This window comes from Mauremys reevesii, linkage group 7 (genome assembly GCF_016161935.1).
Source record: "Mauremys reevesii isolate NIE-2019 linkage group 7, ASM1616193v1, whole genome shotgun sequence".
NCBI classification, from domain to species: domain Eukaryota; kingdom Metazoa; phylum Chordata; order Testudines; family Geoemydidae; genus Mauremys; species Mauremys reevesii.
In genome coordinates, this window is record NC_052629.1 from 71,698,924 (window position 1) to 71,724,783 (window position 25,860).

The following is a 25,860-nucleotide window of genomic DNA, read 5'->3' on the forward strand; positions in this document are numbered from 1 at the left end:
GGACAACACGGCCTCAGTGTTCTACATCAACAGGCAAGGCGGGGTCCAATCCTCTGCCGCGAAGCCCTCAGGCTGTGGGACTTTTGTATAGCCCACGACATCTGCCTACAGGCTTTCCATCTGCTGGGCGCCCAGAATGCGCAGGCGGCTCGCTTGAATAGGGACTTCTCCTCTCAGCGGAAGTTGTCTCTTCACCCAGAGGTGGTGCACAGACTTTTCCAAGTGTGGGGAACTCCCCAGATGGACCTGTTCGTGACTCGGCAGAACCGTCGCTGTCCCCGTTTCTGCTCCGGGGCGGGGGGGTGCTGGGACCGGGCGCTATCTCCAATGCCTTCCTCCTGTCCTGGTCAGGCCAGTTTCTCTATGCCTTTCCCCCGTTCTGGCTGATTGGCAAGGTCCTGGAAAAGATAGACGGACAAAACCCAGGTCCTTCTGATTGCCCTGGCATGGCCCAGGCAGCATTATTACGGGACCCTCACAGTCCTGGTGGTCGCCCCGCTGTGGCCGTTGCCATCCCGCCTGGACCCTCTCTTGCAGGACCAGGGCTGCCTCCTCAACCCCAACCTAGCAGCACTCCACCTCCACAGCATGGCTGCTCAATGGTTAGGTAGGAAGGAAAGGACGTGCTTGGAAGGGGTTCAGCGCGTCCTCCTAGAAAGCAGGCAGCCCTCCACATGCCAATCCTACTTGGCAAAGTGGTCTCGGTTTTCCAGATGGGTAGACAAGCGGGGCATTTCCCCGGTGGCCATCCTGATCCAGCTTATTCTGGACTACCTCCTCCACCTTAGAGCCCAGGGCCTGGCGCCCTCATCAGTCAAGGTGCACCTGGCGGCCAAATCAGCCTTCCATCCGCTGGTGCAGGGCTATATAGTATTCTCCCGTGCTATGACTGGCTGATTCCTTAAGGGATTGTATTGTCTCTTCCCGTATGTTAGGCCCCCAGTCCCGCAGTGGGACCTAAACCTGGTGTTGGCCCATCTCATGGGGCCCCCGTTTGAGCCGCTAGCCATGTGCTCCTGGTCATACCTCTCGTGGAAGGTGGCCTTACTGGTTGCGATCATGTCAGCTAGGTGGGTCTTGGAACTCAGGGCCCTGACCTCCAAGCCCCGTAAACGATGTTTCAGAAAGATATGATCCAGTTCCACCCACACCCTTCGTTCCTCTTGAAGGTGGTCTCTGCCTATCACATGGGTCAAGATATTTTTCTGCCGGTCCTCTGCCCCAAGCCCCATGCGTCCAGTGAGGAGCGCCACCTCCACACGCTGGATGTGAGACAGGCTCTGGCTTTTTACCTGGAGCGGACTAAGCCGTTCAGAAAGTCCTCGCAACTGTTCATCGCCTCGGCCGAGCACATGAAAGGTTGGCCGATCTCCACTCAGCGTCTCTCCAACTGGATCACCTCGTGCATCCCTACCTGTTATGACGTGGTGGGAATCTCTCCGCCACCAATTGTGAAGGCTCACTTGACTTGGGCACAGGCCTCGTCAGCTGCCTTTTTGGCCTATGTCCCCATTCAGGACATTTGTAGGGCTGCTACGTGGTCTTCAGTTCACATGTTCACCTTGCATTATGCGATTGTCTCTCAGAGCAGGGAGGACGCCAGGTTCGGCAGGACTGTTCTCCATCCCAAGAGTTTGTGAACTCCTTCCCACCTCCAACAGATACATCTCTACCTCGATATAACACTGTCCTCGGGAGCCAAAAAATCTTACTGCGTTATAGGTGAAACCACGGTATATCGAACTTGGTTTGATCCGTCGGAGTGCGCAGCCCCACACCCCCGGAGCGGTGCTTTACCGCGTTATATCCGGATTCGTGTTATATCGGGTCGCATTATGTTGGGGTAGAGGTGTATAGCTTGGAATCACCTATTGTGGAATACACATGAGCAATCACTCACAGAAGAAAAGACAGTTACCTTTTCTGTAACTGGTGTTCTTCGAGATGTGTTGCTCATGTCTATTCCACATCCCGCCCTTCTTCCCCTCTGTCGGAGTTGTCTGGCAAGAAGGAAATGAGGATGGGGGGAGCGCGCAGCGCCCTTTATACTGTGCCATGGAGGCACCACTCCAGGGGTTGCTAGGGCGCTCCCCTATGGATACTGCTAGGGGAAAAACTTTCGGCACCAGTGCATGTGGCGAGCCCGCACACCTATTGTGGAATAGATATGAGCAACACATCTCGAAGAACACCAGTTACGGAAAATTCTTTAAATTAATTCTTTAAAGTTACACTAACTTAATTGACAGAATGCTCAAGTATACCTTTGGCCAAGATTTTTATTTTTCTTCTCTCTGAAGTGTGTTTTAATTTAATTTAATTTAATTTCTATAGTATACACTTAACAGGATATCCCCCTTCCTTCAACTTGGAGACAAATACCTCTCTGAAAAGTAACTGTAACTCATATGTGTTTTCTCAAATAAATACATAATTGTATTAATCATATATTTTGATGATTGACTTTTTATGTAGAACTTTATTTAATCTGCATTTTAATGTGATTTATTCTCACATTATTTTAATACAGTTCAGACATATTTGCGTGTTTAATGGGCTGTCTTTAAGAATTGCTAACTTGTTTAATTTTGCATACAGAATTTATTCATGTTCAACATGGATTTTATAGTTCTGGTTAAACTGTATTACACTGAGGAAAATAGAAATACAGTAAGAGGTATCAGTGGAGTAAAGTTTATTACGTGCTCACTGAAGAAGTTCATGTTGTAATTACCTTGTAAACACCTATGTGGACTAACATACCATACTTTTCACTATTTGTATTAGTGTAGTACATTTTACTGCTTTTATATAAATAACTCTTACAGACTTTCTGTGACATATGCATAGCAGCTCACAGTACCGCACCTGTGTACCTTAGCTTTTGGGCTGTGGGGGGGAAGGGTAAAATAGCATATTTGAGCAATAATTTGTGATAGAGTACCTCTTAAAGCATTATCAATTTCTAAATTATATAAAAAATATTTTAGATGCATTTACTGTTGCATTAAAGAAAGATTTAGACTTTAACTTCATAGGTTTCTTTAAAAAGAATATTTCAGAAGTATCAGTTTCCAGAGCAACATAATACTGACAGCTTGTAAAAATTGCAAATAAGGTTTATTAATTTCATAATCTTACACTATTTAGCTGGATCCATCCTGAACCCAGGTCCTCTTGACTTAATCAAGAAACTATACCTTCTGCTGTGCCTGACAATTTGTTTATTAAAAGATCAGAGTGTGAAATTTCATGTCTGTTTAACACTCAGTAATTCACCATTAAACTACTTGACACAAGCTCAATTTATGTTAATACTGTCTTGATTAAGTAGCACTTATTACCATCCACTATCATTTTGCCAAATCTAGTTCCTAGAAGATGTCTCAATAAAGGAGCCGCCAAGCTATGGCATGTTCCATGTTAAATAGAGCATATTGTATTAATATCTCACATTTAAATAGCACCTTTCATTCCAAAGTATTTTTTTTACCAGGGAAGTACAGCAATTCTAGAAGGGGAAATGTTGTATTATCACCAGAACAAATTCATACCCTGTGATACATTTTTATAACTTTTACACACTGCTCATATCACTTACACTTTTTAAAGTCTTGTTGAAAATATTCATCTGGTACCTTGCATGGAACTCTGTTTATGTACCTTGTGTGGAAGAGAGTCTGACCAAACCTGCCTAGATTTGAGCAGATGCCTCTAGGGACACTAAATATTTCAAACCTCATGTTTAAACCACTAAGTTACCACCTCCAGTCAAGGCTGAACCTCCATTGCACTTCTCTCATTTTCTTTTAAAATCATTTTATCTTTCCACAGAAAACGTTTGCATCAAACCTTCTCTTCCTCAAAATCCTTTCCATGCCTTCTCTAGTCACATACTCCAAGTTTCATTCACAACACTCCCTTTCTGGGTTCTGTGGACGGGAGAGAGGTTTGTTCTCCCTTTGCAGCACTTCCCTCCCTTCCTCCAGGTTGTAACATTCCTAATTTAGTCCTCACAGCCAGGGCCGGCTCCAGACCCCAGCGCGGCAAGCACGCGCGTGGGGCGGCCCTTTCCCGGGGGGGCGGCAGGCTGGGCCGGCGGACCTGCCGCAGTCATGCCTGCGGGAGGTCCACCGGAGCCCCGGGATGACCAGACCTGCCGCAGGTGTGACTGTGGACGGTTCACTGGTCCCGCGGCTCGGCTGGACCTCCCGCAGACATGACTGCGGCAGCTCAAGCGGAGCCGCCGGACCTGCGAACCAGCCGAGCCGCGCGACCAGCGGACACTCCGCAGTCATGCCCGTGGGAGATCCGCTGCTCCCGCGGCTCCGGGGCGCCTCCCGCGCATGACTGCTTGGGGTGGCCAAAAAGGTAGAGCCGCCCCTGCTCACAGCTCCCTTTTAGGTATTACTTACCTACATTTTACAGGTCCAGGACAGCCTTTTTAAAAATATGGGTGCAAGCCAGGGCTGTGCACATGTAAAGTTAGATGAGCATGTACTGGGTGCTTTGCATGTGCAATTCATGGGCATACAAATTTGCACCTTGGAGACATTTCCAAAGTCTTTTTTTTTTTTTTTTATATTGGAGATATACCAATCTCCTAGCACTGGAAGGGACCTTGAAAGGTCATTGAGTCCAGCCCCCTGCCTTCACTAGCAGGACCAAGTACTGATTTTGCCCCAGATCCCTAAGTGGCCCTCTCATGGACTGAGCTCACAACCCTGGGTTTAGCAGGCCAATGCTCAAACCACTGAGCTATCCCTCCCCCCAAGCCTCTTCGTGAAGATAGGTTTAAGATGTTCCAAAGCTGATGTCTGACCCACGACCCCAGGTAAGTCACTAGCCTTATTCTGTTCATCTGAAAAAGGATGTTGATAATGTTTTACACTTGCGTAGTGGGTATGGGTGCAGAGAGTGGGTGTGGGTGCGGAGGAAAAGGAACATGCTAGCCTGGGCAGTGATCTGCTGATATCAGAGCTATATTGATATGTGTTGTGAATTTGAATTCAGGCCCTGTAGTTAGTTGACCAGTTGTTGTAACATATGAGTTTCTCAGGGAGATACTTTGCCTGGGCGTGTGTGTAGCTACAGTGGCCTCTATTTCTGCTAGTATCCATAGTCTGTGGGCTGTCTTATTTCCTGGGGAGAGCGCAGTGGGCAGTGTCCTTTACCATTGTGATTTGTGTTGTGTAATCATAGAGCTACATACAAATCCTTGGTGCTTTACAGCACAGAGAAGAGGCAGTGCTCCTGAGTTGAAGGACTTAGACTAACTCGAACGTATCCCCACAGTCTGTGGGCTGCACTATGAATTGTGAGCAAAAGGGAATAGTAGGGCCATGTAGGGTTGCCAACTTTCTGATATCACAAAACCGAACACCTCTCCTCTGCTCCATGCCCTGTCCCTTCTCTAAGGCCCAGCCCACCGCTCATTCTCCCTCACCCTCATTCACTTTCACTGGGCTGGGGTTGGGGTATGGGGGGGCATGAGGGCTCTGGCTGGGGGTGTGGGCTCTGGGGTGAGGCCGGGGAGGAGGGGTTTGGGGTACAGGAGCGGGCTGGGGTAGGGGGTTGGGGTGCGGAGGGGCATGAGGGCTCTGGCTGGAGGTGCGGGCTCCAGGTGGGGCCTGAAGTGAAGGGTTCAGAGTGCAGGAGAAGGCTGGGGCAGGGGGCTGGGTGCAGGGGGGTGAGGGCTCTGGCTGTTGGTGCAGGCTCTGGGGTGGGGCCAGGGATGAGGGATTTGGGGTGTAGGAGGTGCTCTGGGCTGGGACTTGAGGGGTTTGGAGGGGGATCAGGGATGGGGCAGCGGGTTGGGGCCCGGGAGGGGGTCAGGGGTGCAGGCTCCAGGCAACGTTTACTCCAGCAGCTCCCAGAAGCAGCGGCATGTACCCTCTCCGGCTCCTATGTGGAGACACAGCCAGGCGGCTCTGCGCGCTGTCCCATCCGCAGGCACTGTCCCTGCAGCTTCCATTAACCGCGGTTCTCAGCCAATGGGAGCTGCGGGGGCAGTGCTTGGGGTAGGGGTAGCGTGCTGAGCCCCCTGGCTGCCCCTACACGTAGGAGCTGGAGGGGGGACATGCTGGCTGCTTCCCAGGAGCTGCATAGCGCAGAGGCTAGCAGGGAGCCTGCCAGCCCCGCTGCACGGCGCCGCCAACCAGACAGTCAATGGCCCGGTTAGTGGTGCTGACCGGAACTGCTAGGATCCCTTTTCAACCTAGTGTTCTGGTCGAAAACTGGATACCTGGTCACCTTAGGGCCATGGCTGTGAGCATCCCTGCCCCCGTTTTTGATTTGGTTGTCCCTGCCCACTAGTTGTCTTATTGATGAGTCTGGAGGGTAGGTAAGCAGGGTGGTGAGGCTTCAGCGGTAATGACCTTCCTCCACCCCCTTTAGGCTCATATGTCCCTGCCATTCATCAGCTGCATTATTGATGAGGTGGATGGGTAAGAGGAGGGGCTGGATGGGAGTGAGTTCTGAGTTTGATTTAGTGTTGGCATCGTAACGTTTGAAGGAAATCAAAGATATGGCGAGTGAGAGCTGGTGAGAGATCCAGCGAGGGCTTTCTGAGGCTCTAATGGTCCTTGTAGTGGAGTCCTCCTGTATTATTCATGCCCTTTGAGCTCTTAGCCAAGCTGTTCTGAAAGCATGATGGGAAAGGATGAAAGGAAATTAAGCCTGTGATGCCAAGCGCCGATAGGAAGAAGGGGCTGTTAAAAGTTTTGTGGCAAACTAGTAATTTGAGCAGCGTGTCTGAAAGAAAGAAGGCAAATGTCAGCCTTGAATGTCCAGGAGGCTACAGGGCGCTGCTGTTCCAGCAGCAGCACTCTGTGCCTTGGACCAACTAGGGAGTCCCTCAGGAACATGCAGTAGTAGACAGACCCAGAGAAATCTCTTTCCAACCACCGCTCTTCTCCCCCATTTCTTCCTCACCAAACTGGTGTGGTTTGAAAGAAGCCACTCATTCTTCATAGCTGCTTTCAGAGATGGTGCTAAGACACATTCCAGATATGTCCATTAATATCCCGCAGGATAATGTTATGGACAGCGTCACTCAAGAAGGCTTTGGCATGTTAGGAATGATTGTAATGGCTAAGACTTGTCCTCATGGCTCCCAGATCAGGCACCAGGATCTTTTTGTTCTAGGCTGAGTCTAAAGATGATGTTATTGTGCTAGTGGCCATTTCTTTAAATATATTCAGCTTTCCTTAGAGCTTTAAACTGGTTCATTTTGGGATTCTTCCCCCCCCCCCCTTTCCATCCTTTGTTATCACTACCTCATGCTGGAGAAGCGTTGTGCATCCCAAAGGGCTTTTTGGTGGGGTCAGAGATAGGAGGCTTTTAATGTGGTGGATCCATTTCCGTAATTGATCTGGGATATTTGTGCTGTGACCATTTTCTTCCCTGATTCCTCAGAGACTCCACTGTGAGTGGCCAGGATGTAAAATGAATTATTGCAGATGAGCAGAAAAGTGAGAGCCCAGTGCAGCAGCTGGGAACTACCTTCGGAAGGAAGGACAGAACATGTCTCATACTGGTGGGGGAGTGGCACTATATGTGAAAGAAAGCGTAGAATCAAATGAAGTAATAATCTTAAATGAACCAAACTGTACCATAGAATCTCTATGAATAGTAATTCCATGCTGGAATAATAATAATATAGCAGTAGGGATATATTACTGACCACCTGACCAGGATGGTGATAGTGACTGTGAAATGCTCAGGGAGATTAGAGAGGCTATTAAAATAAAAAACTCAATAATCATGGGGGATTTCAGCTATCCCCATATTGACTGGGTACATGTCACCTCAGGAGAGGATGCAGAGAGAAAGTTTCTTGACACCTTAAATGACTGCTTCTTGGAGCAGCTAGTCCTGGAACCCACAAGAGGGGAGACAATTTTTGATTTAGTCCTAAGTAGAGCACAGGGTCAGGTCCAAGAGGTGAATATAGCTTGACCACTTGGTAATAGTGACCAGAATATAATTAAATTTAATATCCCTGTGGTGGGGAAAACACTGCAGCGGCTCAACACTATAGCATTTAATTTCAGTAAGGGGAACTACACAAAAATGAGGAGGTTAGTTAAACAAAAATTAAAAGGTACAGCACCAAAAGTAAAATCCCTGCAAACTGCATGGAAACTTTTAAAATACACCATAATAGAGGCTCAACTTAAATGTGTATCCCAAATTAAAAAACATAGTAAGAGAACTCAAAAAAGTGCCACTGTGGCCTAACAGCAAAGTAAAAGAAGCAGTGAGAGACAAAAAGGCATCCCTTAAAAAGTGGACGTTAAATCCTAGTGAAGATTTAGAAAATAGAAAGGAGCATAAACTCTGGCAAATGAAGTGTAAAAATATAATTAGGAAGGCCAAAAAAGAATGTGAAGAACAGCCTGCCAAAGACTCAAAAAGTAGCAGCAAACATTTTTTTAAGTACATCAGAAGCAGGAAGCCTGCTAAACAACCAGTGGGGCCACTGAATGATTAAGATGATAAAGGAGCACTCAAGGATTATAAGGCCATTGTGGAGAAACTAAATGAATTCTTTGCATCTGTCTTCACGGCTGAGGATGTGAGGGAGATTCCCAAACCTGAGCCATTCTTTTTAGGTGACAAATCTGAGGAACTGTCCCAAATTGAGGTTTCATTCGAGGGGGTTTTGGAACAAATTGATAAACTAAACAGTAATAAGTCAGCAGGTATTCACCCAAGAGTTCTGAAGGAACTCAAATGTGAAATTGCAGGACTACTAACTGTAGTCTGTAACCTATCATTTAAATCAGCTTCTGTACCAAATGACTGGAGGATAGTTAATGTGATGCCAATTTTTTAAAAGAGCTCCAGAGGTGACCCCGGCAATTACAGGCCGGTAAGCCTCACTTCAGTATCGGGGAAACTGTTTGAAACTATAGTAAAGAACAAAATTGTCAGACACATAGATGAACATCATTTGTTAGGGAAGAGTCAACATGTTTTTTGTAAAGGAAAATCATGCCTCACTAATCTACTAGAAATCTTTGAGGGGGTCAACAAGCATGTGGACAAGGGAGGTCCAGTGGATATAGTGTACTTAGATTTTCAGAAAGCCTTTGACAAGGTCCCTCACCAAAGGCTCTTAAGAAAAGTAAGCTGTCATGGGATAAGAGGCAAGGTCCTCTCATGGATCAGTAACTGGTTAAAAGATAGAAAACAAAGGATAGGAATAAATGGTCAGTTTTCAGGATGGCAAGAGGTAGATAGTAGGTCTCCCAGGGGTCTGTACTGGGCCCAGTCCTAATCAACATATTCAGAATGATCCATGAAAGGGTAAACAGTGAGGCGGCAACATTTGCAGATGATACAAAACTACTCAAGATAGTTAAGTCCCAGGCAGACTGCGAAGAGCTACAAAAGGATCTATCAAAACTGGGTGACTGGGCAACAAAATGGCAGATGAAATTCAGTGTTGATAAATGCAAAGTAATGCACATTGGAAAACATAATCCTAACTGTACATACAAACTGATGGGGGTCTAAATTAGCTTGTTACCACTCAAGACAGAGATCTTGGAGTCATTATGGATAGTTCTCTGTAAACATCCACTCAATGTGCAGCGGCAGTCAAAAAAGCGAACAGAATGTTGGGAATCATTAAGCAAGGGATAGATAAGACAGAAAATATCATATTGCCTCTATATAAATCCCTGGTACGCCCATATCTTGAATACTGCATGCAGATGTGGTTGCCCCATCTCAAGAAAGATGTATTGGAATTGGAAAAGGTTCAAAAAAGGTCAACAAAAATTATTAGGGGTATGGAATGGCTTCCGTGTGAGAGGAGAGAAGAAAATGGAAAAGAGATGACTAAGGGGGGGTATGATAGATGTCTATAAAATCAGGACTAGTGTGGAGAAATTAAATAAGGAAGTGTTATTTACTCCTTCTCATAACACAAGAACTAGACATCACCAAATGAAATAAATAGGTAGCAGGTTTAAAACAAAAAGAAATATTTCTTCACACAACACACAGTCAACCTGTGGAACTCTGTGCCAGAGGATGTTGTGAAGGTCAAGACTGCAATACGGTTCAAAAAAGAACTAGATAGATTCATGGAGGATAGGTCCATCAATGGCTGTTAGCCAAGATGGGCAGGGATGGTGTCCTTAGCCTCTGTTTGTCAGAAACTGGGAATGGGAGACAGGAGATGGATCACTTGATGGTTACCTGTTCTGTTTATTCCCTCTGGGGCACCTGGCATTGGCCACTGTCAGAAGAGAGGATACTGAGCTAGATGGACCCTTGGTCTGACCCAGCACAGCAATTCTTATGTTCATGAGTAAATCTTGTGTGTCTTAATTTAACAAATGTACTCTCTTAAGCTTTGTCTACACTAGCACTTTTGTCGGTGAAAGCCCCTGACCAACATAAGTTTCACTGACAAAAGTGCTGTTGTGGACAGTGCTATATCGGTGGGAGATGCTCTCCTGCTGACATAGCTACTGCCACTCGGTGGGAGTGTTTAATTATGCTAACAGAAGAGCTCTCTCCCACCAGCACAGAGCAGCTACATGGGAGATCTTACAGCGGCACAGCTGCAGCAGTACAGGTCTGTAGGGTAGAAATAGCCTTAGGAAGGGCTGCAGAGTGGTACATGGGAAGCAGAGGAGCACAGAGCTACAGGAAGATAGCCACAAACCCAGTGCCAGGAACTGCTTTGCTTCTGTGTGCGTAGACTTTCACTGAATTCAGCAATCCTCAAAAAAATCATGGCTGGGGTAATATTTTCAAAGCATCTAAATCACTTGGAAGCCTAAATTCCATTGACTTGCACTGGGCATTAAGCTCTTAGGTGACTTAGGTGCTTTTTAAATGTTTACCCTAGATTCCCTAAGAGTCTTTAACAGTCACTCATTGGGTACGAAGATTTGCTGCTTTCCCTGGGAGAATCATCTCTGAATACTCTTGTACATAAAGTACTTTTAGGATGGGTGTTGGGTGAGAATGTTGGATTTAACTTTGTTGAAGAACTGTAAGGACTGTTAGGAAGACACTATAGTGTACACTGTGCTTTAATGGGCTGGGGAATCATAAATGCATTATAGCCACTGCAAGTGACATAAACAGGGAAGATGAGCGGAAATGGTAGTTCCTTAGAAACTTGTTTGAGTCTCTGTTGAGAATTGCATCTGCAGATACCCGCTCTTGATACAGTCACCCTTGCCAGTGCAGCTGCAATACTCTCTCTACATGAGACACTAGCTACTTTTACTTCTTGCACTTTGTCTATGCTACTAACATTACCTGTTGCTAGCCTGTGTCAGCAGTGAGTGCATCTGAACATAGTTTAACTGCAAGTGTTGCTGATGGCAAACCATGATCAGTAATGATTCAGAAAGCATCATTAAAGCTTTGTTCTTGGCTATACTTGCAATTAAACTATGTGCAGCACTGGTTCAGCGACACCAATTTCCGATGCCTGTTGTTGGCAGCAGACCGTTTTTGTAGCATAGAGCAGGCCTTTGAACATAGGGTGTAGCCATGTTAATTAATCGGTGATTGCAATGTAATTACTCCTCCCCCCCACATCATTATATGCAAGGTTAGTGACACATTGTGAAGGGGATAAATTGTAAAAGTTCCAGAAAGCTTCAGCTGGAAGTTTCCACCAGTCTGAGAAGATGGGTAAGTGGCAGAGAAGCCCAGACTGGTGGAGTCTCATGCAGAAATTCTGTTTATGAGGTAGGAAAATGTTCTTTTGTGAAACTTGTGGATAACTGCAGGAAATTTCCCTGATACCCTTTTGAGGCTGTTTTATGTTTTTAGCTCACTTTTGCAGATTACTTATATGCTTGTTTGGGTATCTAAATCAAGTCTCTGTGGTGTTACTATCTCTTTAAAGTGGAATAAGCAGGTACATTGATGCAAAAAACAGCTCAGCAAAGCAGTAGCTAGAGGTCTCTGTGTAGCTACATTAGGCAGCAAAGTGGGAGACCCATGCTTAGATTTGAATTCAGTCTTCCACTCCTCCTGTCTGTAAATGACTTAATATTGCAAAGGAATGTGCTCAACCACTAGGGGTAAGGTGCAGGCCCTGTGACTTTAAACAAAGGAGATGTGCCTTATCCTCCATTGTGACTGCTACAAAGGAGGAGAGATTGGGAAATAAAAAAGAAACTGCCCAAGTGTGAGAGAGCAGGGAAACACCACTCCCTTCCATCGAGGCAGTGTGACTGGAAAGTCCTGCTCTGGAGAACAGGTAAGCTTACCCTGGGAAATAAGGGGGAGGGAGAGCAGAGACAATGTTTTATATAAGGCACTCTGACTCCATTTGGGTGTTTCCTAATCCTGCCTTGCTTAATAATGTCAGTACAAGAATGTACTGACATTAATGTCCAACTAGGCTTTGAAGTTAGAGCCATAAAGTAGAGTTCACGACATTGCGGCTCTTTGGCTGGAGATCATTGTCTGCAAGGCTAGCTACTCGGATCTGTTACGGGTTGAAGCCCTTTGACAAAAAGGAAAATCTATGAACACCATTTTTAGTACTGAAAATTTACAAATTTATGGAGAGTTTTATATGGGGAAAACAAGAAAAATTGTGGATACCCAAAGGCAGCAGAGTCCATTATTTTTTGGCACCTACAATTTTCGTCTTCTTGGCCCAATTAGCATTTGAGATTAAACTCCTAGGAATGGTTCCTGCCTCAGAAACATACATAGAGAAGTGTATGTGCATTTTATACAGTATGGACCATGATTTTTTCAGTAAGGAGATCCCAGGCAGTAGAACAAGGAATCTCTCCACCTCCTGTCAGTGTATAAACATAATGGCTGTGCCTACATGTCTTTTTCACAAGCTTTCTGCCCACTATACTACCACCAGTGCAGCTCCACCAGCAATGCTGAAAGCGTGAGCATGGGACACAGGGTTTTACCACTGTCTCATCTCGCTCTACTTGCAGCTGGTTTAGATGAGGAGGTTTATCAGACTCTGTGTTAGTGCTTCCACCATTCCACCAGGATGGCATTAACAGTGGGGAAATGGAGGGGGTTCTTAAGAAAAATGCCAGTGTAGACAAGCTGAAAGGTGCTTACTGTGGAAGGAGTTGGTCTAGTGTTCACCCCCTTGTTTGGCTTTGCCATGCCCTGCTCACCCCATCCCAGCCCATCTGCTCACTATCCTCCTACTCTGTAACTGTCTGAACTACTTACTGCTGTGGGCGGTGCATCCCACTCTCTGAGCATTGTACTTGTGGGAGTGCACGTGAGAGAAGGAGGGAGGAGCAAGTACACGTGTTTCTAATGTAAGGGCAAGAACATTTTGGGGGAGTGGGATGGATGTTCGGCTGGGAAGCTGCACTCCTCATCTTCTGAGATAAAGGTGAACCAAGCTGGAGTAGGCATGTGAGGTGTGTAGGGGCCAGTGTGGCCTGGGGCAGGGAGGAATGGCTGCAGAGAGCTCCAGTGCATTTGGAGTGATGCAGATGAGGGGGAGAGAGACTTTCCCAGTGTTTGACAGGAATGTGTGCGCCTAATTTGTAGGGAAAACTGCTTTCAGAGAAATGTAATTTTGTATTTATGCCTCTGGAGACAGTAGAATATATGAATACAAAACAACTTTGATGCTGCAGTCCTTTCTGCTTTCATGTGTTCCTCCGAGTGTGGGCAGTACCGCCGATTCAGAGACTCTTTCAGAGACTAGCTGAGAGATGTCAGCCCTAAAGCCTGGTCATTTCAGGCAGGAAAAGCATCCAGAGTTGGGTGGGGATTAGGGGCAACTACCTGTAAAATCCCTAGCACCCAGGCAAGGCTGGAACAGCTGAGTAGATGAGAGCACAGCTTGATATTTCTTTAAAGCTGTCCATGGCTGATAGAGCATCCGCCCACAACACTGGCAAACAGCAAGCACTGCCTTGCACTTCTTCCCACGCTTGCAGCAGGACCAACACTGGGAGCAGCAACTGACGGTGATGGCCAACATCTCTGCTGCTGACGCAAGCCAATGAATTGCAATTCTGTCCAGCTTGTAAAGCAATGAGTTTAGGACCCAGTCAGTGTGTTTGGTCAGTCACTTCCTGACTGTGCATTCTCCCATGCTGCTACTGAGTTCCCTATGCAGTAATCTGCTTCCAAGCCTCTCACACTGCCAGAGGAAAACCTTTATTCAACAAAAATCCCCAAACCTGTAAATGTATTCATGATATAGCCCTTGACTTTGGGAGCTGAGGGATTCCCCAGTAGAAAACACCATAGTGCTAAAAGCCGCAGGCTCTCAATCAATGCCATTGGAGAGCAGGGTGTGTGATCTTACAGAGCCTGTGCAGCCACAGAAAAAACAACTTCCATTAGAAATCTTGCCCTGGGGGTGGGGGAAGTGAGTAGGCTCCCCACAGTCCCCTGCAATTTCTCCTCTTGGGATCCTGCTGTAAATTGAACCCTGCACATGTCCGGTTTTGAAACTGGAACTAGTCACTCTCTGGCTGTTTTTTCTAAATCCACCCAAGGCATGAGAGTGAGTGAGTGAATGAATAGAACATAGCTTCAGAGCCTTTCAGTGCCCCAAGACTCCCAGCAAGCTGCATGGCAAAGGTGTTTTGGACTGCCTGCAGCAGCAGTTCTGAGTTAGTTGAAGGGCCTGGGTCTGGGTATGCATAGGCCCTTTGAAGCTAACACGCAAGGGATGGATGAAGAGTATTCCGCAGGGCTTTTTCCATCTCTGACTGTGAAGGGACATGATCCCTGAGGCTCCTCCTCACAAAGTGGAGCCTGTTTAGAGTGTACTGGGGCCCAAGTATGCTCCTTAAAGGTGTCTTATAAAATAAAAAGAAAAAACTGGTTTATATGTCTTCCTGCAGCCTCACAATGGATAAAGAAGCTGTGAAGTTATTTTTTAATGTTTTTGAGAGCTGGTAGTGCGAAGGTTTATAGTTGTGGTTGGGCATACTAAGGAATATGGGCATGCTAAGTCTGCGTTTCCCTGGATTTACTGGACTCATTGAAGAGCACATTGGGGGACTCAAAGGGATGTATTTGTAGCATTCTCATCCCTTAATTGAGGGTACAGCAGTTTAGAATCTGTAGCAGACTTCTTTTTTCTGAGTGCTCTCTCAGACATTTGACTTAAAGGTGACCTCAATGTAGATATATTTTTAAGTTGGACTTGTATCCTTTTCACTTCTTTATGATGTCTACAGAGGGACAGAATGTTTTATTTTTTAAAAAGTGTTTTTCTTTTTTTATTTTATCTTAAAAATATCAGGGATGTCAAGTATAGTCTTCCCTGGTTTTGCTGGAGGAACTCCTTGGGAGGAGGGGCTCCAGTGTGAATTGGGAGCTCTCTCACTTTAACTGAAAGGCTGGAGAGGGTTAGATCTTTAACAAAAACTTCCTTTCTCTGTAATGTGTGTTAGTCATTAGCATTAAATAGATGTTAACAAAAACAAACAAAATATTACAAAGTCCCTTTCTTTCACAGCTGCCTGACTTCTACTCTGATGGCTCTTGCGATGTCATTTCATTAGTTCTCTAGGAATGCTGGAGTTTTCAGGGCAGAACAAGATAGGAATTTCAAACATGAAGGGTTCATTTTCTATTCTTTTTTTTTATTTTTTATTTTTTTTAGGCAACAACCCAGCAACCCTGACACCTTGCTGTGGAAGGACAGCTTGTACCTACTTTATCCATATTCAAGTAGTACTCAAAGGATTGGAGCTCCTTTAGGATTGGAGCTCCTATAGTATAAATATACTATTATAGCTCTGAATACTCTTCTTCTTCTTCTTCATATAAATGTCTCATCCCTTTTTGAACACTGCTGAACTCATATGGCAATGAGTTCCACTGACTAACTGTGCATAGTGTCAAAAAGTATTTTCTATAATCAGTTTTGAATTTGATACCTTTTCAGTTTCAATGAGTGTCTCCTTGTTCTTGTGTTATCGGACAAAGTGAATGGAAATTCCTGATCTACCTTCTTTGTACTGTTGATTATTTCAGAATGTTATCAAGTCTCTTCCTACTCTTCTCTTCTCTAAGGCTTTCTCTACACTGGACTTTTGTTAGTAAAACTTTTGTCAATCAGGGGTGTGAAAAACACCCCCACCCCCTGAACGATAAAAGTTTTACCAACGAAAAGCGCCAGTGTGAACAGCGCTTTGTCGGTGGGAGAGCTCTCCTGTTGACAAAGCTGCCATTGCTCATTGGGGATGGAAGTTTTTTGTCAGCAGGAGAGCTCTGCTACACTGCGTATCTTTTAGTGGCATAGCTGTGTTGCTAAAAGGTGCGTAGTGTAGCCATAGCCTTAGGTAATCAATTAGGGTTGCCAACTTTCTAATAGCACAAAACCAAACACTCCTGCTCTGCCCCCTGCCCTGCCCCTTCTCCGAGGCCACTCATTCCTTCCCCCAACCTCACTCACTTTCACCAGGCTGGAGCAGGAGGTTGGGGTGTGGGAGGGGGGTAACGACTACGCCTGGGGGTACAGGCTCTGGGTGGGGCTGGGGATGAGGGATTTGGGGTGCAGGAGAGGGCTCTGGGCTGGGGCAGGGTGTTGGAGTGTTGAGGGAGTATGGGCTCCAGGAGGGAGTTTGAGTGCAGTAGGGAACTTGGGGCAGGGGGTTGGGGTTCCTATGTTATGAAGCAGTTGCCTTGCACAAGTATTTATGGATGGCAGAATGGAACTTTATCTGGCATGGACTTGTAGAGCCTCTGAAATTTAATGGCAGAGTTGTTTCCTGGTAAATTGGAATCTAAGTTTCCATTTTTACTAGTAACCTTTTCTGTCAGATTAACCCATGATGCTGGGCTGTTGGATTCCCTGATGCTTTCAGTAATGAAGAGGATGTGTAATAGTGCCTGTAATGATAAGATCAAGTGTTTGATGCAACATATGAATGCACTCATCTCACAATGTTAAGGTGCCAATATGCCTTGTTTTGTCAGTATCTATTTATCAGCAAAGACTTTAGTGCCCTCTTCATGTTGTCTGCTTTGCAAAGCATTGACTTTTGAGTGCTTTGCAACCTGCACCTGTGAACTTCTGCTGGGGGTTGATGAAAGGTCAGGGCAGTCAAGCCAGAGTAACTTTTATTTTTACTCAAATGAGGGATGGGGAAAGAGTTGCCTGGTTTGAGAGAGAATTTCATTGTGATGGATTAACTTTCCCTTGAATGATTGTTTTATGGCACATCCGAATGAGAGATTGTAAATTGGCTGACAGCAGTGAACCCAACCAGTGTAATTAAAACCAGCTGTGTGGGAAGGGAATTGAGAGGGGAAGCAGCCTCCATCTTCAGCTTTCCTCATTTGTGCTTCATTCTGACTAAGCTCACTCTGCTTGTAGTTGGGTGTAACATGCCCAGAAGTCTGAGATTCCTGCCAGGACAGAATTTATCCCTTCCATATGCTATAGTGCCATAAAGCTCTATCAGCAAAAGACAAAGTGAAGTTCATGAGCAGTTTTCCAGGCCCCCCGGTTATAATGTCCCAGGCATGTGCTGCCATGCAGTGATGAGAGAGGATTCTGTGGACCTTTGAAAATATATTACTGGATTGAATTTTTCCATTCTCATACTTTGCTCTTCTATGATCAAAACCATGTGAATATTTCCTTTGGTGCTTCATCAGTAAGCATCTCACATTAAAATGGAAAAGGGGAATACCTGTCTGCAGACATTCTAAGCCACATCAGTGCAGTGGTTTGCTTTAATTACATATTGCACACAACCCCTAGCTTCTGGAAGTCTACTGTGCACTTCTTCCCTCAAGTCATCTTTGCTGTGTGTATTTATCGGGCTGGCTGTCCTCCCAAGGAAGATAAGACTCCTCATCCAGAATTTCTAGTGATCTGCATGAAAGTGCTCCTCTTGGGATCTGTTTTGACTCCATGTTCAGTAGGTGTGCTGCCCTGCTCCTGCAGCAAGTATTAAAAAACAGAGACAGCCTTTGTGGTCTCCTTGCAACTCAGTTTCTTAAATATTATTGTGCATCTTTCTAGAGTTGTCAGAAACACTTGCCAGGAGCACAGCTCAAGGCACTGTTGTAACCCCAGCAAACACAGTTCACCAACCTGGTCTAGTTAAAGGTAGGCAAGGCATTCTTAGCTCCTTCCTCAGACTGTCTGGGCTTCTGCCTTAAACAGTTGGGTAGGTTTTGCTGCAAGCTGTTGAACAACTGCTGTTTGTCATGGGTGAGTGACCTATTCCCTAAGTATCCCTTAGCTACCTCACAGAGGGCTGTGTAATTTTTTTATGAAGCACTTTGAGTTTCTTGGATGGAAAGAGCTATCGAAGTGCAAAATATTATTATGATGTACTTACATGTACTGCTTCAGAAGACCATGTTCTTCCATTCCTGTTCCTTGTCTGTTCTTATCTCTATTTGGCCTACTTTTTTTGGCTTTATTACATTGTTTACTCTTTCACCTTTGTGGTTAGTTTTTTATTACTGAGCAGAGGCCAACTTTCCTGCTACAAAGGGAATAATTTAAATTGTTGTCAAACATGAATTTTGAGTACTAGGAAAGCTTTGTCTAGAGCAGGGGTGGGCAAACTATGGCCCATGGGCCGGATCCGGTCTGCAAGCTGTTTTAAGCCAGCCTGTGAGCCGCACCATGCAGCTCAGCCCCACTCTGGTGCTCCGGCTAGGACGCTGGGTCGGGGGCCGGACCACACTGCTGGGCCCCACTGCGGCGCTTTGGCTGGCATGCTGGGTCGGGGGCCGGACCACACTGCTGGGCCCCACTCCGGCGCTCTGGCTGGCATGCTGGGTCGGGGGCCGGACCACGCGGCTCAGCCCCGCTCTGGCCAGGGTGCAAGGTCAGGGTTGCACCACGTGGCTTGATCCCACTCAGGACGGCGTGCTAGGTCGGGGGCCACACCACGCTTGAGGTAAGAGCTGCTCGGAGCCTGCACCCCTGAGCCTCTCCCATGCCTCAACCCCCTGCTGTAGCCCTGACCACCCTCCTGCTCTCCAAATCCCTTGATCCTCTCCCCAGCCCCACCCCAACCCCAATTTTATGAGCTTTCATGGCCACCATACAATTTCTATTCCCCAATGTGGCCATTGGGCCAAAAAGTTTGCCCACTCCTGGTCTAGAGGCTCAAATGGCTGAGGCAAGGGGCTAGGGTATCCCTTGCCCCCATTTTATTGGTGCTTCTGCCTGTCTGCTGTGGGGAAAAGCTGTTTGGTGGGTTTGGATTAGATGCAAAAGCGATTTTGAGAGAGTAAAATTCTGTGTTCCCTTGGAACAGGAAATGATATGCAGAGGCTCAGACTCAGTTTGGAGTGAGAAAATGACCCTTTACCTTATAACTGCCTGATATTATGTTCATCATCCCCTTGTCTTCTCTGAGGAGCTTCAGGAAAGCCAACCAAGGTGCTTCTGCCTGCTTAGATATAACCTTTCCCCAACCCACTGTCTGGAACTGCAGGGCTAAACACATTCATTTATTCAGCAGTTGTGCATGTGTGTGTGTATTTTCGTGTTCCCTGAAACTTTCCATCTAGAAGTTGCTGTGCTTTTAGGATATGATGACTGCACTAATGAATTCATCAATCACAATAATCTGATTAAATTGATGGGGGAGAAGGAGAGTGAGCCAGCAGATGATATAAATAGATTATTTTAAGATATAAGAGATACCCAATTAGCGACTGACTCACTCAGCATTTAAATGGAAGTGCTGCACGAGAGATTTACTGGTAACCAACACAATAAATTACACTCTATGGTTTCTTGGCTGAGAGTGCCACATGCAGGCTGTTAGTGGGACCCATAAATAAAACAGAGTGGTGAGTTACTGTAGGGAAGAGACACCAGTTCTATATTGCCATGTTTTTATAGGCATGTGTGAAATGGGTAGGATGTTTACAAAAGGAATGGGGGTGAGGGAGACCAACATGGATGTGAAGTCTTGTATCAGACACTGTGGCAGCACCCGGGGAGAAGAGTGGAGAGCACACAAGACTGTAATTGGAAAGAGTATAGAATTGTTTGCCCCTGAGGTTTTGAAGGTCAATCCTCCAGAGGACAGAGATAATAGAAAGGAAGCTTTCTGTCCGGAAAGCATATGTTTTTGTGGAGATTACACTCTGTATAGATTAGGACTTCTGGGAGGGAGGGAATGGAAAGATGTGGCTGGAACACAGGACCATCTGCCAGTAGCTTGGCATAGTCATTCCATTAATGCGAAGCTTATTAATGTGAGTCCAGCTGAGGTAGACCAGGGAGAGAGCAATAAAGGCAGACAACTCTTACCCAGTATCCTTTAGGGAGGGGAAAGGTTTGTTTACATGCTCTGTTCTGGTAACTTGTAAGATGTGGCTTTTTTAGCAGAAGCTTTGGTTGGAAGCTTTTAGTCTTGTCCTTGCTGAATTCAGGGATGTAGAGTGGGGTTTGCTGCAGGGGGGAGAAGTTTATATAACTGGTTTTGAGCAGAGCACTTGAACTGGGGAGGAGGAGCTGGGTGAAGGAAACTTGCCAGATGGTATGTGTGTGTTACGTTATTGCCTTTCCTTGTGGGACACTTCTGAACGTCAAGGTGCCCTGTATTTTCTATTCTGCCTTTGCTGTGGTAGTAGAGGGTTCAAGAAGAGGCCAGAACTTTCAGAGAACAAACCAGGGGGTCCTGTTGGGGGCGGGGATGTGGATAAGGGTCAGGGGGGCAGTTAGGGGACTGGGAGCAGTGGGGGTTGGATAAGGGGCAGGGGTCCCGGGGGGCGGTTAGGGGCAGGGATCCTGGGAGGGGGCGGTCAGGGGACAAGGAGCAGGAGGGGTTGGATGGCTGGGGGTTATGAGGGGGGCAGTCAGGGGGCAGGAAGTGGGAGGGAGCAGAGAGGGGGTGGAGACCAGGCTGTTTGGGGAGGGATAGCCTTCCCTACCCAGCCCTCCATACCGTTTCGCAACCCCGATGTGGCCCTCAGCCACCCCTGTTCTAGGTAGATTTCAAGTTGTTGGTGCCAACTGTGATGGAGCAAGGCCGGATGGCTACAGGAAAGTACTCAGGAACAGGTATGTTAGCCCCAGGCTAAGAAAATCCCTAGGACCATGGGAACCAAAATGGCAGTTGCTCCAGGGTAATTAAGGCACCTGGGGCCAATTAAGAACTTTCTAGAAGGCACCAGAGAGAGCTACATTGATTGGAGCACCTGCAGCCAATCAGGGCACCTGGTATAAAAAGGGGAGCTCATTCCAGTCAAGCAGGAGGAGCCAGAGGAGAGAAGTGCGTGTGAGGAGCTGGGAGCAAGAGGCACAAGGAGCTGAGAATGAGAGGGTGTGCTGCTGGAGGATCAAGGAATTATCATACAATCAAGCATTATCAGACACCAGGAGGAAGGACCTGTGGTGAGGATAAAGAAGGTGTTTGGAGGAGGCCATGGGGAAGTAGCCCAGGGAATTGTAGCTGTCATGCAGCTGTTCCAGGAGGCACTATAGACAGCTGCATTCCACAGGGCCCTGGGCTGGAACCCGGAGTAGAAGGCGGGCCTGGGTTCCCCCCAAACCTCCCAACTCCTGATCAGACACAGGAGGAGTTGATCCAGACTGTGGGTTCCACCAGAGGGGAAGATCACTGAGGTGAGCAAATCTGCCAAGAAGCGCAGGACCCACCAAGGTAGAAGAGGGACTTTGTCACACAACCCATAAAGCACTTTGTGGTTTCAGTCTTGGCTACTTGAGAGGTGACACCCCCTGTCCCCCTCCTGTGCTGTTGCAGTTTTAATAAGGAGAGATGCTTGAGCTAGCAGTCCCTTTATTTTTGAGAGAAGAGGGCAGTGGAAAAGTGTTTTCCATGAAAGCTCTTAGACTCTGGAACTGTCTCCCTCCCTCAGACCATCAGAGCCTGAATTTGTTCATCTTCAGGACAGTTGCAAGGCTTATATACTTTCCCAAGCTTTGAGTATGAGGTAGGCTGTGAGGGATGGGCTTATCAGGGAAAGAACATTTTTATTGTATTGCTATTTTTAAGTCTGTGTTGATTTAGTCTGTCTCTCTTATATATTTGTTCAAACACAAGAAACAGGTGCTTTCAAGAAATATTAATAAATAGAAGAATGTAGTTGGGAAGTGAACTTTTTTACTCAGTCAATCAATCCCCTTGGGCCTTAAATAAAGGGAGCTAGGCTGTTCATTGGCTTTCCAAATTCTCTTTTAATTATGAGTTCCAAAGAGGTGTAAGAGAATGTACAGAGTCATCTGAAATCTGATTTATTGCAGAAATGAGAATGGCTTGTGTTTGGACCAAGAGAAATAATCTACTTTTAAAACTTGTATACTAAGCTAAGCTTGCTTTGCCACTCACGTGTAATGCAGTGTGAAACTCGTGCCAATAAAATTGTTATAACAAAGCACACCATTAAGTTTATTCTCACAGCGAGCACACCATTAGGTTTTTACGCACACACATGCATATACGTACACAGTACATTCAGGGCCTGATCCACTGCCAGTTGAAATCAGCAGAAAGAGTTCCATTGACTTCAGTGGGCATTGGCTTAGGTCCTCATTTGGCTGCCACTGTGGAAAATGTTAGTGTTTTGCATCATTCTGGATACAAATTCATTTCTTTGCAGTATTTAGTTCACCTACCTTAAAATGGGAACTGTAAGTTATTTGACAAAGTGGCCAAAATGTTGTTATATCGTCACTGAAATGCTATTTTTACAATTTTCTACAGTGATGATACTGACCCAGTGCTTTCTAAACTGACAGTTCATGTTTTTTCTCCAGTAGTGGAAACCTATCGGTGTCCCACAAGGGCACACTGCTTCAGGGCTTTGGCCCATTCTACAAAGAAAGGAAAAGGGTTTGCACTTAGTGCAGCCATAAGGGAACCTCCAGCTGGCTAGATGCCTCTCTTAAAAACACAAGTGTGGTCTTCCCCAGGAAATGAGGCTCAAATAGGATTGTGTATGTAGTTGATCTCTTGGGAAGAGAGAGAGAGCGCCCATCAGTAATGTTTAAGTGAGGCTGAAATATCAGCTGTCTGCTTGGAAGCCAGTGGAATTTGATCACTTGATTGACCGACGGGTGAGAGGACAGAATGAAATGGAGGAAAAGGAAGCAGGAAGGTAGCAGAGAGTTTCTACCTTGGGGGCTGAGGAGATGATGAAAAAGAAAGCAGAGAGTTTCCTTAGGTGCATTACAGCACAAAAAATCCATAGTCAGTTATATGGTCCCTAAATATGCTGTAAAATTCTGTGGACTGCTTTCTCCATCCAGAAGCACTGCACAGAACTGAGTGCCTGCATTAAGAATGTTATATGGAGCTAGTGCTGTAGTGTCTTGTTATGTCAGTGATTCTCAAACAATGGACAACAGAGATACTTCAGTCACAGTTGTGAAGCATCTGTCAGTCTTCAGTCATTGACTGCAATAAAACACTTGTGGCTGGCCTGTGTCAGCTGACTTGGGCTTGGGTGGCTAAAGTGCTGGCGCTGGAGCAGGGGAGGGTAAACTACAGCCCGCAGGCCACATCCAGCCCATCAGGGCTTTCAATCCAGCCTGTGGGATTGCCAGCCTGCGTGGTGCAGCGGGGCTAAGTCAGGCTCCCTGTGCTGCTCCCGGAAGCGGCCAGCACCACGTCCCTGTGGCCCCGGCGGTGGGGGTGGGGGTGTGCGAGGGCTCCGCAGTAGACATGCTGGCTACTTTGGGAGCAGCGCGGGGCCTGGACAGGCAGGGAGCCTGCCTTAGCCCTGCTGCACGCTGCTGCTGGACCCGAGCCCGCACCCCAAACCCCTCCTGCACCCCAACCGCCTGCCCTGAGCCCCATAACCCCCTGCCTTGAGCCCCCTCCCACACTCCGCACCCCCTGCCACACCCCAACCCCTTGCCCTGACCCCCCTGTCGCACCCCAACCCCTTGCCCTGAGCCCCTTCCTGCACACCATAGCCCACACTCGCTCCTGCACCCAACCCCTTGCCCCAGCCCTACATTCTTGGCCCTGCATACAATTTCCCCACCCAGATGTGGCCTTCAGGCCAAAACGTTTGCCCACCCCTGGACTGGAGCCTTGGCTCTGGGACCCTTCCCCCTTGTGGGGTCTCAGAGCCTGGGCTGTAGCCTGAGCCTGAATGTCTACACTGCAATTGTATAGCCCTGCTGCCCGAGCACCGTGAGCCCAAGTCAGGTGACATGGGCCAGCCATGAGTGTTTTATTGCAGCGTAGACATACCCTGAGGGTTCCCAATTCTGGAGGCTTTTTTTTTTTTTTTTACCAGCTAACCTCAAAACCCCTCTGCACTTCCTTGCACCTTGGGTGAACATTTTTCAGGTGCTGCTTTCCTGTAAATTCACCCACAATCAAATTGTCAGAGTCCGAAGCCCACAAAGAGAAAATAAACAGCACAGATCTAAAATGTGGGAGTGCAACCAAACACCTGCACCAAAGGCATTAAAGGAAATTTATGTTCATATTGTCTTAAGACTATCCTGGTTACTTTTTCATGTAACCAAGCTCTGTAGGTGCCTCATGGAAGGTGTGGAAAGAGGAACAGCTGGTTGGGTGGTGGGATGGTCCACTCAAGGATCTCTGTCCTAAGAAGTAATCCATAATATGAATAAGTTTGAGGAACCATGCCGCTAAAGTAATGAATCTCATTTGAGTGGAGTTGGGTGCCAAAGTCCTCTATATCAGCATAGGTAGAAGTCAAAAAGGATAGAGAGGTAGAGGTTTAACAGGTGACTTGGATGGTTTTCCAAGAATTTTTAGAGGAAACCAGAACCTTCCTTGGATTGACCAGTTTGATGTTTCCAGTAGGTTGCACAAGCAGCTTTGGCAGTGATGCTGGCACCTCTGTTGCCAAGCATGGGATAGCTAGGAGCCTCCAGGGGAAGATGGAACAGACTGTTTAGCTCTTGTGCACTCCTCACCATCTGATTGTGCAGCAGCAGCACCTGCGGCGTTCCACACCAGGGGCTGAGCAGTGGAGGCATTTCAGGAAGCAGCTGTAGAGAGGATCAGAGCTTTATAAAGCTGAGTGGGGAGAGAAAGATCAAGTCAAGCCTGAAAGCATGAGCCTGGGTGAAAACCCAAGGATCTGTGCTTTGTTCACAGGGAGTGAGGGTTGTCACAGCATGGGAAAGACAAATTGAGTAAGGAGGTTTAATTCCCCCGCAGCAGGAACTATTTCAGATTAATCTGTTTTTTATACTACTTCCATTTCCTTCCTCTCCTTTATTCAGAGGGGCACTGTGCCTAACTGGCTGCTGGTGTGGAAGCAGCAAGCCCACTACCCATGTTCATATATGGAGTTTCTGTCCATTCACCCAACAATTTGGGCCCCAGATTTCAAATATATTGAGTTTCAAACCAAGGGTCCATTTAACCCTTGCTTTCTGCAAGTGGGGACAAGTGCTAAATGTTGGGAGGTTGGGGTTTTTTTGAAGCAGTTTCTCTTCTTGTAAAACATTTTATCCTTTCAGCTTGTTACGCTGTTGCCTTTGGAATTTTTACTATGAAGTTGATACTTGTGTACAAGGACACAGTCCTGTGAGATTTGGTAACCTTTTGGGCACTCATTGGTGCTCCCTGCACCTGGATCTCTGATTTAGACTTCAGTGTGTAGCAACGATGACTCACACTGTTTAAACACTTACAGTTGAATTGAACCCTGGCATAAGTGAGCACAACTCCACTGACTTCAGTGGAGAGGGTGCCCCTTTACATCTAGGCTGACCTTGCTTCTGTGATGTGGTGTTTTGTACCTTGCTTTTGGGGCGGGGGGTACATGGTACTGTCCTTTCTGTATGAGAGAGCCTTTTGTGGGGACGAACATCATGCTCCTTTACTAGAGAGCCCTTTGTAAAAAAACTATAACTCAAGTGTCTCCAATTCATGTTGTAGACTTCTCTGCGGGTTAAGTGAGGAACTGTCT

General features: G+C 46.6%; 1 protein-coding gene across 13 annotated transcripts in view; it reads left to right on the forward strand.

The window, feature by feature from the left end:
- The window catches only part of NDST2 (N-deacetylase and N-sulfotransferase 2), a 259,472-nt gene that overhangs the window by 125,600 nt on the left and 108,012 nt on the right, over nt 1-25,860 (forward strand). Inside the window, exon 1 of one of the 13 annotated variants that reach the window (XM_039546516.1) lies at nt 11,647-11,727. The exons of 9 other annotated variants lie outside the window; for them this stretch is intronic. The gene's annotated coding sequence lies outside the window, so the exon portion shown is untranslated. Of the gene's footprint in view, nt 1-11,646; nt 11,728-12,162; nt 12,245-18,045; nt 18,071-25,860 lie in introns of those variants that run through there. 3 more of the 13 variants (XM_039546505.1, XM_039546506.1, XM_039546518.1) reach the window with 3 other exon arrangements.